The sequence below is a fragment of the Phragmites australis genome, chromosome 2 (assembly GCF_958298935.1).
Source record: "Phragmites australis chromosome 2, lpPhrAust1.1, whole genome shotgun sequence".
Taxonomy (NCBI): domain Eukaryota; kingdom Viridiplantae; phylum Streptophyta; class Magnoliopsida; order Poales; family Poaceae; genus Phragmites; species Phragmites australis.
The window spans coordinates 35,986,814-35,998,081 of record NC_084922.1 but is presented as its reverse complement, the minus strand read 5'-3'; positions in this window follow the sequence as shown (position 1 = coordinate 35,998,081).

Here is an 11,268-nt window from a genome sequence, read left to right as displayed (position 1 = left end):
GATTGATCACTTTTCTAAGCCATATGCATTCCCGTACGACTTCATATAAAGCTATTATTTTCGAGTGGTTCGTCGAAGTAGATACAAGACTTTGCTTTGATGATTTTCAGGAAATTACAGTTCCATCACATAGGAAAATATAGCAAGTATGTGATTTCGTTGTATGCGGGTCTGACAGGTAACCAGCATCTACATATCCAATCAGACTTAGGTACTGATTCTTTCTATAGAATAGTCCTAGATCTGTGCTACCTTACAAGTAGCGCATAATATCCATCAAACCCTTCCAATGCCTTTTAGTGGGCTATGCACTGTATCGTGCAAGTAGCTTTACCGCAAACGCTATGTCTGGTCTAGTACAATTAGCCAGATACATCAGCGCACCTATTGCACTTAAGTATAGGAATTCCGGTCCCAATACTTCCTCCCTCTCTTCTCTAGGTCTATAGGGATCTTAATCTGCTTGCAATGATCTTCCGACCATGGGGGTTTTAGCGAGAAATGATTTTTCAAAACCAAACCGCTCTAACACCCTCTGAGTGTAGTTTGATTGATGTAGAAAGATTCTATCTGTCACATGCTCTAGCTGCAGGCCCAAGCAAAACTTGGTTTTACCCAAATCTTTCATTTCGAATTTAGACTTCAAGTATGAACTTGCTTCTTCTATTTCTTCTTCTGTACTGATGATATTCAGATCATCTACATATACAGATATTATGCAAAATCCATTATGGGACCTTCTTATAAATATATAGGGACAATCTGTACTGTTTTTGTAACCTCGTTTTCTAAAAAATTCACTCAAACAATTGTACCACATTCTACCTGACTGTTTCAACCCATATAGCCACTTCTTCAATTGTACGCTATAAATGTGTCTATTTCCTTTATCCTGATTCGGCAATGTTATTCCTTCAGGTACCTTCATATAAATATTAGAATCTAGACTCTCATAAAGATATGCGGTCACAACATCCATCAATTTCATTTTCAACTCCATGTTGATTATCATTGAGATTAAATATCTAAAGGTAATGCCACCCATCATTGTGGAATAGGTTTCTTCATAATCAACATCTGGTCATTGAGTGAAACATTGTGCCATTAGTCATGCTTTGTATCTCACAATTTCATTCCTTTCATTACTCTTACGAACAAAATCTTACTTGTATCCTGGCTTGATATGGGGAGGTGTGCGGTATACTGGCCCAAAAACATCTTTTGTTCAGGGACAACAGTTCAACTGTTATTGCCTTCTTCCAGTCTTCCCAATCTGACCTCATTCTACATTCCGTGAGCGATGCAGGCTTAGGGTCATGATCTATAACTGTGGCAATTTTGCTTGCCAAGTATGTATCGACTATTGTGGTTATTCTATTCCAGGATTCCTCTGAATTCACATAGTTTATTGCTATTTCATCATTAGTTGCACTTTCAAGGGCTTCTTCATCTTGCTCTTCATAATTTCTTACTGTTGGAGAAAGGTCCTTTAATTTACTAGCATCAATTTCAGCGTACGCATTTTCGCTGGTTTCTTCCTGCGTAGGAAGATTTAAATTTGGTATACCTACTTCCTAAGGTTCTATAATATCGCCAAGTCTCAACTGGCTCCCCTTCGTTTTCCTTTGGGACACTCTTGTGATCGGATGTGTTAAGCTCTCATTTCACACTTTCGTCAGATGTCTCCGGCTATTTGGGACTTGAGAAACTGAATTTCTTGTCCTTTTATTATTTTTCGGAGCTCTTAGGACAAGATGAGGGGTACCTTTCTTTGGTACTTCCATCCTCTCAGGTGCATTACGTGTATGCACATGCGACTTAGTCACACTCTTCAAATCACAAAAATGATCTGAAAGATTGTTTGCTAATTTCTGCAAATCGATAATTTTCTGTATTTCATCATTTGCTTTACTAGTGCGAGGATCATATGCTACAATTCCTTCAGCCTGCCATATAATTTCCTGATATTTTTCATCCAAGGGTATATTTCCTCCCCCTAATGAAGGAAAATTATTTTCACCAGAAATACAGTCAGCAAAGCGGGCCGCATGCAGATTTCTAGTTGTTGTTTCTAAATATCGTATTATAGATACAATCTCATAACCAACATATATTCCAACTTTCCGCAAATATCCCATAGTAGTTCGTTATGGCGGCGGTGTTGGCACATAAACCATACATCCAAATATGTGTAAATGGGAAATCTTCGGAATTACCCCTTGCACTAGTTGCATAGGTGAATGAATGTTGTAGGAGGATGGTCTATAATTAATGAGGGCTACTGTATGTAAGACTGCATGTTCCCAACATGTATGAGGCAAATTACAGTGCTGCAACAACGATCTAGCAATGAACTTTATTCTCTTTATCACCGCTTCGGCTAGCCGATTCTAAGTGTGGACATACGATATAGAATGTTTAACTTTAATTTCCATACTAATGCAATAATGATCGAACATTTTAGAAGTAATTCTTTAGCGTTGTCCATTCTAATAGTCTTCACTTGATGATCTGGAAAATTATTCCTAATTTGTATTATATGCGAGATCAACTTTGCAGAGGCGTGATTGCGGGTAGATAATAGACATACATGCGACCACTTCAAGGATGCATCTATTAATACAATAAAGTACCGAAACGGGCCAGAAAGCGGCTGAATAGTACCACAAATATCCTCTGGATTTGATCCAGGAATGCAGTAATTTCATATTGTACCTTCAAGGTAAACATTCTTATTATTAATTTCTTGGTAGCATATACATGGCATACAAAATCTTCATGATTTGGAAAATTCTTCACATTTATGCAATGACCTTGTGAGTTAGTAATTATGTTCCTTATCATTCTAAGCCTAGGGTGACCTAATCTATCATATGCCATAGGAAGAATAATTCTGAAATATGAAACACATTCTTCAAGGTAGTGAACACTTCAGGTGCCCCAATACGAGTGTAGTACAAGCCACTACTCATGGAGGGAAGTTTTTCTAGTATTTTCACTTCACTATCACGCTTAGTGATGTATAGGCACTCCCTACCATCTTCTTTAACAATTTCTACGTGGAAATTGTTAGCACGAATGTCTTTAAAACTTAAGAGATTTCTTGCAGATTCAGGGTACAACAATACTTCTTTAATGTGCAAAGTAGTTCCCATGTATAGTCTGACTGTGGCTCTTCCAGAACCTACTATGCATTTATCACTACCAGTGACAGTCATTACTTTTCTAGAGCTATTTTTAATAGACTGAAAATACATATTTTCTCTTAAGATGGTGTTTATGGTTCCACTATCTACAATACACATTTTCTCCATACGGACGCCACACATATTCTATAAATAAAGCATTCAATTATTCACATGTGAAAAAGTAGCAACAAGCCTACATGCTTTATTAACTATCGAAAAAATTGTTTGCAATTAAGATTGCTCTTCTAGATCTTACATTTATTCACTTAATCCTTCTAAATTCAGCAACTAAGTAAATGGTTAATTACTCTAATTCTAGATAGAATATGTGAAATATCCTGCCACTTTATCTTCAATGGCTTTCTTTTCCGCTTCATCCATTGTGGCATCATCTATGGTAGTGGAGGTGGGCAAAGTAGAGGCCTCTGCATCTTTCATTGAGAGGTCTTTCACTGTCAGTGCGGCAGCCTTATGAACTTACATGTGAGATGTTTCCCTTTCAACTACTGTTGCTTTGTCCACTTTCATCCCCACTGCAATGGTGAGGTGTGCTTTTGACTGCTCTTCTTCTTCCGGTATGTGTGAGGAACCGTCTAAATAATATTCTAATTAATCACCAGGAGGATCATTATTTATAATCACAACCTCGATGATTAACCAGAATATCATACCGGTAGTCCCGGCACGTATTTTGTGCCCAAAATCGAAACACATACCTTCCAACAGGTACATCACAACATAGCTTAATAAAGAGCGAGTAATAAACATTTATATTACAAGTATTAAGCATCCAACTGATTTCAACAATTTACAACAAAAGCGAGCTAAGAGGAGACAAAAACCCCTTAACTTCTAACCACAAAAGAACTACGCAGCGGAAAGTTAAACTTATAAACAACAAAAGAGAACGGCACCACATGCCCTTAGGCACCGTCCCAAAAGCGTCATTTTCAGAGTAGGATGCATTACTCTTGCCCACCACCAAGATCGGCAGGCACGAAGTAGTCAAACACCGCCTCTTCCTCACCAGCAACGCTTAAAACGCAGGCATGAGTACGAAGGGTACTCGCAAGACTTAAACCATATAGAGCACATAAACATAGCTCGACTCCAAGGATTATGCATTGATCCATTAGCAAGGATAAAGCCACATGATTATGTTAAACATAAGCGGTAAGCAATCTAGACATCTATGTGTGAGCAACTAACTTAACCAACAACATGATTCTACCCTTCATATACCAACTGAACATAAAGGTAACTGTAACCAACATAAACATAAAACTAGAACCAACATGAGTATATATGTAACCAAGAACCAACTCGTCCATCTCCCACATAACCAACCACAACCACAATCGAAACTCTACGACCGGGTGTAAATGAAACAATAGCATACTCATGACCGAGAGCACAGCATTTTAAAATGTTTATACATCCTGCAGAGGGATACTCCTGGACTCACACGACACGAGGACCATATGGCTTGTGCCACCTGCTAAAGTGCACACAAGAGGGTACCCGTGACAACCTTTCCCAACCAGCCCCAACCGTGTGCGACATGCAACGCTCGGTGTGGCGGTACCAGAATTACTCCCGGAGCAAACTAATACCGCTTACAAGCCTGCCCGCTCACACCGTCGTTGTTCAGGCCCCACAAAGCCACAGCAGCGAAGGTATTCGGCTCGCCTTACCATTAGATTGGCATGTGGTGAGTAAGGTAAGTGCTAAAGCCAAATACCCCGACGATCGACCTTAAACGATGCAAGTGGTCTACGGTGTCCGGTCTTCCTCTACCGACCTACCCAGGGGAACTCTACATTCGGGCAGGACAAAACACCATCCTAGTACCGCCCACATCTCGTCTCATACTCACCACTCATATAACCACCTCAACCTCAACAAGTGTGTATAACCATAAGAAGGTCCTATACTCACGAACAACGGAACGCACCGTTGTTCGACTTCTACCGAATGACCTAAGCATGGCTAAGTATATAAGTCGAACTCATACCTAGACATTGACAACAACTCAAGGCTACAAGGAATGTATAAACAACATCTCAAGGTAGAGGATATGCAATTCAACATAGGATCTACGCATTTATACCCAACAATGACTCACTAAACATGCAAACATACACGAGCATAATTTATCAATTTTAGACTTCATTCAATTCGATTAAACGGGTGCAATATGCAAACATAATAGGTTGCTTGCCTTGATGCACTGGTTCACAAAGGTGCGGTGCCTCGGGATCGACCTCGGTCTCCGGGATCGATGGGTCGGCGTGTTCTAAGAAACATAACGCGTGCAATGTTAAGCATAAATGAAATGCAACAATCTAAGCCACAAGGTGCAAATGATGAAATGCCATAAACATATGCTTTAAAATGTAGGAAAACATTTTTCCTAGCTAGAAAAAGTCATAAGAAGACTAGCAAAATTGGTTTCATCCATTTTGGATTTGTAAAGAATTAATGGTGAATTAATGAAGCTTAAGCCTAATTAATTAGCCTCAAAAATTTAATTAGACATTTAATGGCTGGATATATTTTTAATAGATAGAGTAGTTTATTATGAAACCAAAAAAATTTGTTTCATGATTTTTGGAGTTCGTATGATATAATTATGAATTTTACAAGTTATCAGCATAGGCTGATGAACAGTGCACCCGAATACTCCGGTGTACCGGAGACTCCGGGAGACTCTCCGGCAGAACCCTCTCCATTATTTTTGGCTGGGGCTCACCCGGAGACTTCATGGAAGGCCGGATACTCCGAGAAAACTCCAGAACTGGACTATTTTGAGGGGGGAAATGCCCGAAACGAATTACGATCTTCTTCAAACCAAAATGGAATATGTTTGAGCTAGGTCAAGGGTTCTAGAACTCATTTAACAACCTAGAAACTCTATTCTTAACTTAAATTCATCTAATTCCTCAAATTAGGTCTAAACATCCAAAAATACCCAAACTTCACCACATAACTGCAAATTCTGATTTCGACCAACCAAATGCGTATCCAAGCCATGAGAAGCCTAGAGGACTTACCCAAGGTGCTTTGCCGAGGTCGGGGACCGCTGGGAGAAGGAGAAAACGATGGGAAATCGAAGAACCCCGATGTTCTTCACTTTTCAACCCTAACACCAAAAGACATCCAAATTGGCTCAAATCCTTCGGGAATGAGCAAACAAATTGGAGGAATGGGATGCTTGTGAGCTTGTGATCGCAATGGTACCACATGCATACCTTGATTCGGCTCCTAGAGTGCGGATTTGAGGGAGAAAGGAGAGAGGGAGTGAGAGGGAGAGTGAGGGGGAGCTCCCTTGCTTTGGCTGGTTGGGAGAGGAGAGAGGCATGTGAGTGGGAGTGAGGGGGCAGGTGGGGCTGTTGCCCAAGTGGAGGGAGAGATGGTGGGGCCGGGTGGGTCCCACATGTTAGAGAGAAAGATGTCTATTTTAACTGTGAATTTAATTCTTTTCTCTCCTGAATTTATTTCTCTCATCCAATTGATTTCAAAGAAAGTGCTCTAATACGCCAAAATAATTATGACGCTAATGATGCATGATTAAGCTTAATCACATGATTATGGAATTTGGGACGTGACAGTATGCTTCCACAACATTCTTTGGTGCTTTGCAGATTCAGGACCAATGGCCATAAATACTGCACTTATAGCATGTCTAGTTCTGCTCACCGTATGGCTTGACTTCTTTCTTTGTCTTTCTATTATCATCACCAGGTTTGACTTTGTCTGTCACCACTTTCTTTCCTCCCTTCTTGTGCGCTTTAAAAGAGATGTGATTGACTTCTAGGCCACTACTCTTCCCTTGAGACTGGGATAAGAAGTTCTTATTTATAACTTTGTTGTGAACTTCATGGAGTCGCAACACATCAATCAATTCAAAATACTTCTTATAATTTGATTGACGGTGATTGCATACGGATTCTGCCGCATTCAGGTGGAAAGTGGAGAGAGTCTTCTCAATTTTATCCTCTTATGCGATCTCTTTCTCACAGAGACACAGTAGTATGCAAATATGGTGCATCATAGAGTTGTACTCTCTGACATGCTTGAAGTCACAAAAACGGAACCAAACCCATTCTTGCTCTACGAGAGGCTTGATATTGTACTTAAGGCGCTCAAAATGCTCCTGCAGTGCGTCCTATAGTGCCTTAGCGCTGGTCATTGCCATGTACTCATCCTTCAAAGTAGGAGAGAGATGGTGGCGGAGAAAATAAAATGCCTGATCATTCTCATCCTCCGTGGGAACCATTACACCACTTGTTCCTATGCCAATTGCAGCGCGAAGTCTTTTCGCTCCCAGTACAATCCGGACATCCGATGCCCAAGTGAGATAGTTGCGGCCATTAGCACTTAGCTTAGCGAACTCCTTGTTCATGATGCAAACCATCTACATATTTAATAACACCAGCATTACTACTAGTAAAGTTGCATCATATTACTAAATTTGATTAATGCAAATTTTTCGATATTTTCTATGTTATTATACGAATTTTACTGAATTTAAATGCATAACATGTAATTTAAATGGTAAAAATAATAATTAATAGCATATAAACAATAATAACTAAATTAAGTACTGCATAATTGCTAAAATAGGTACAAAATTCGAATTACAGGGGTACTTCTATGCAAAAATAGAGCGTTTGGATAATTTCAGAACATCCAGGGGCCTAAATAGAAAATTTCAGGAACTGCACTCAATTAACGATAAAACTCAAGGGCTAAATAAAAAAAGATTTTTCCTATTTTTTCCTTTTCCTTTTGCCTTTTCCATTGGTTTTACCCATGGGTCGGCCGCTTAATCTTTTGGCCGACCTGGCCCGACATCGCCCGCATATTTGAGTGGGGCTCCTTCCGGTGGCCAGTTGGCAGCACACGACGTTGTGTGGGGCGGCGCCGGGCGCGAGGCGTCGGTGGCTTCCGGTCGGGCGAGAGCAGGTGCGTGGCAACAGTGCGCACCTCGAGCAGCCTGGTGGCCCAGTGGCGTACGTGCTTCGGGCGACATGTTCAGCGAGCAGTAGCACACGGCGATGACGCTCATGCGGGAGCTGCGAACGCCGGTGAGGAAGCGACGTGGCAGTGTCGGCGGCTGGTGCGCAGTGGCGTCGGTGAGGGTCAGTGCGGGAGCAGCACGGTGGTGCTCACTGGGTCTGCAGTGTCGCTCGGTTCGGCGACACGTACGGCGCAACAGAGCTACGAGGGCGTCGGCTTCATGCCGGTGGTGGGGCTGCTTCGGGCAGAGATCCGGTGACGGTTCTGTAGCGTAGCAGCTTCAAGGCGATGGCATGGTGGAGGCAGCCGGAGCGAGTGATGAGAGACGGTGGAGAAGGCCGCTGGCTTCATGCCGGCGGTTTGCCCATTTTTTTTGTGGTGATGACCATCGAGCCACCATGTACTTTGCTAGCTACATGCCGTCAGTGGTGGTGCGGTGAGCCCGCCGGCTTCATGCCGGTGAGGTACCATGCACCATCCCTTTTTTCTTTGTTTCTAATATGTGCAGGGGAGTTTGGCCACCAGTTTGCTGGCCGGCAGTGCTCGATGGTGGCTATGGGCCCCACCAATGTGATGCGATATGTTTGCTACGGTTGCGATTACTATTGTTCATGTGATCGACTTTCACAGCGACGATGCTGCACGATACTATAGATCTGTTTGCTACTGTTCATTGCTATGGGCTACTGTTCATAGATCTTTTTAGTAATGAAAATGGTAGCATCGAGAAAACATACCGGATGATCTCGTACCTTTTAATCCTTGTGAGCGAGACGATCCGATTCTCTAGCTTCTCCTGGCAGAGTCTCATGCTGATAAAGTGTTAAGAAATTGCTGCTACCAAACGTAGTCCAGTAATTCCATGAGAGAACGATTGCAAAAGAGAGACACAATGTAGTCTAGGGAAAGACTGTCTATTTTTTATTCATCTATTTACAATTAGGGGTGTTGCCCCGTATATATAGTGCCAAAAACCAAATATATATAATGTCAAAAACCCCTAAGAGATAAAATTGAATCTTTCAAGAGATCGAGACGACCTATATTCGATTGTGAAACTCTAGGTTTCCTAACATGAACAAACACGGGCCATACAAATCACACATCATCCTGCCGAAAAAGCTGACTCTTGCAAAGATCCTTAGTAATTTGGAGATATCACAGGCCTCAAAATAAATTTTCAAAAGACACATGTTCTACCAATCAAATGCCAAGAGATCAACATGCAAGATGTGCTTTGAAATTCGAACTTCTTAGATAAACTTTGTGCTCCATATCTATGAAGTGGGAATTCTTATGTGAAAGAAAAGAAGAAGTGGGAATTCTTATGTGAAAGAAAAGAAGTACCCCTATTTCTTTTTCTCGAACTAAAGTAAGTAAAAAAAAAGAAAATAAAAGGGGGAGTATCCTAATTCTATGTTTCATGGCCAGATTAAAGAGTAGGATGTTTTTAGTTTTAACACAGGCCTTAAAACTTTTGACCAAGATCGACGTGAGAAAAAAGAAAAGGGTTTCCATTCTACGGATAGGGACTCAATTTTTCTATTTTAGGTATTATCTTATTTGAAAATAAACATTTCTAAATCAATGGAATGTGAGGATTAGAGATAAATTCATATATTATGTCTACTCGACTTTCGAATTGATTGAAAAACAAAAATTTATGAGGGAAAACACTGTATAAAAAATGAGACCTATCCCTTTATGATAGAGATAGATTTTTGTTTTGTTGTATTATTAGTAAAAAAGAAGGGTCCTTTTTTGGTTAAGCGAAAACGATCTCGATTTGTGATTCTTTAAAAATCCAGAATGAAGACACCTTTTGTCATAAATTCTAATGTGGCAGATCCAATTCTCTATCTGCATGGCCAAATCAATAATTCAAGTCACACACTCCCATAATCCGCCTTATTTTCTTTCGTAAAATTCACTTCAACTATTTGTATCAAAATATTTCGGAGTTGAAGAAAAGTATCCAAATGACATGTCTTATTTTACAATAACCCATGTTTGTAGCAATGAAATACCACAACCTACCCGATATGATATATGAAAATTAGAATTCTCTATGATATGTCTTCCATATAAAAGACCCAAAATACCTTGTTTACATATCATTGGAAAATGCATTAACATAAATACGGCAGTAAGCAGAGGTGGTACAAAGGTATGTAAACTATAAAAATGAGTCAAAGTGGATTGGCCCACACTAGCACTTCCACGTAATAACTTCACTGAAGGGGATTCTATTACCGGAATCACTTCAGGTACACCTGTCACAATTTTGACTGCCCAATAACCAATTTGATCCCAAGGCAAAGAATAACTAGTTACACCAAATGATGCAGTCAATACATCCAATATTCAAGCTCCGACGTCTACCTTCTCAATTAAATATATATGCCTCCTCTCTTACATTACAATGTCTACCTTCTCAATTAAATATATATGCCTCCTCTCTTACATTACAAAACTCAGAAGAGTGAATTTTCAAATACCAGAAGACAAAGTAGCAAACAGGCTTGCAAACTAGAAAAGTAGGCTTTTAAACCCGACAGGATGAACCTCCCTCATCAAATATGTGCTCACCTCCCAACCAATCTATTTTTTCAACACCCTCAAAGTCCCAACCACTACAGTCAAAAGCCTTGACAATAGGCGTAGACGCTTCCTTTGGTTGGGGAAGGAGACGGTCCCGAGCAGAGATGCCCAAATGGGCGGTTCAGCTTGGCACGACATGGGCTCATTGAGGCACGGCCCATTTAGCTAAACGGGTCATGCCGTGCCAGCCCGCATGCCTCGACTCCAGTCTAGGCATGGCCCATTTAAGACCGGGTCGTGCCATGCCGGCTCACGGCACAGTAGGCCCGATGACTTTTTTTGGCCCGTCAGCCCGCGGAAAATTAAAAAAAAATCACAAAAACTTGCTTTCACTCGGAATCGAACATCCGACCTTCTACTTGTGAGTCAAATACACTACCATTACATCACATATCCTATATGTTATTAGATCTAAATAAATTATATAAAATACTATAAAAATATAAACAGTTAAACG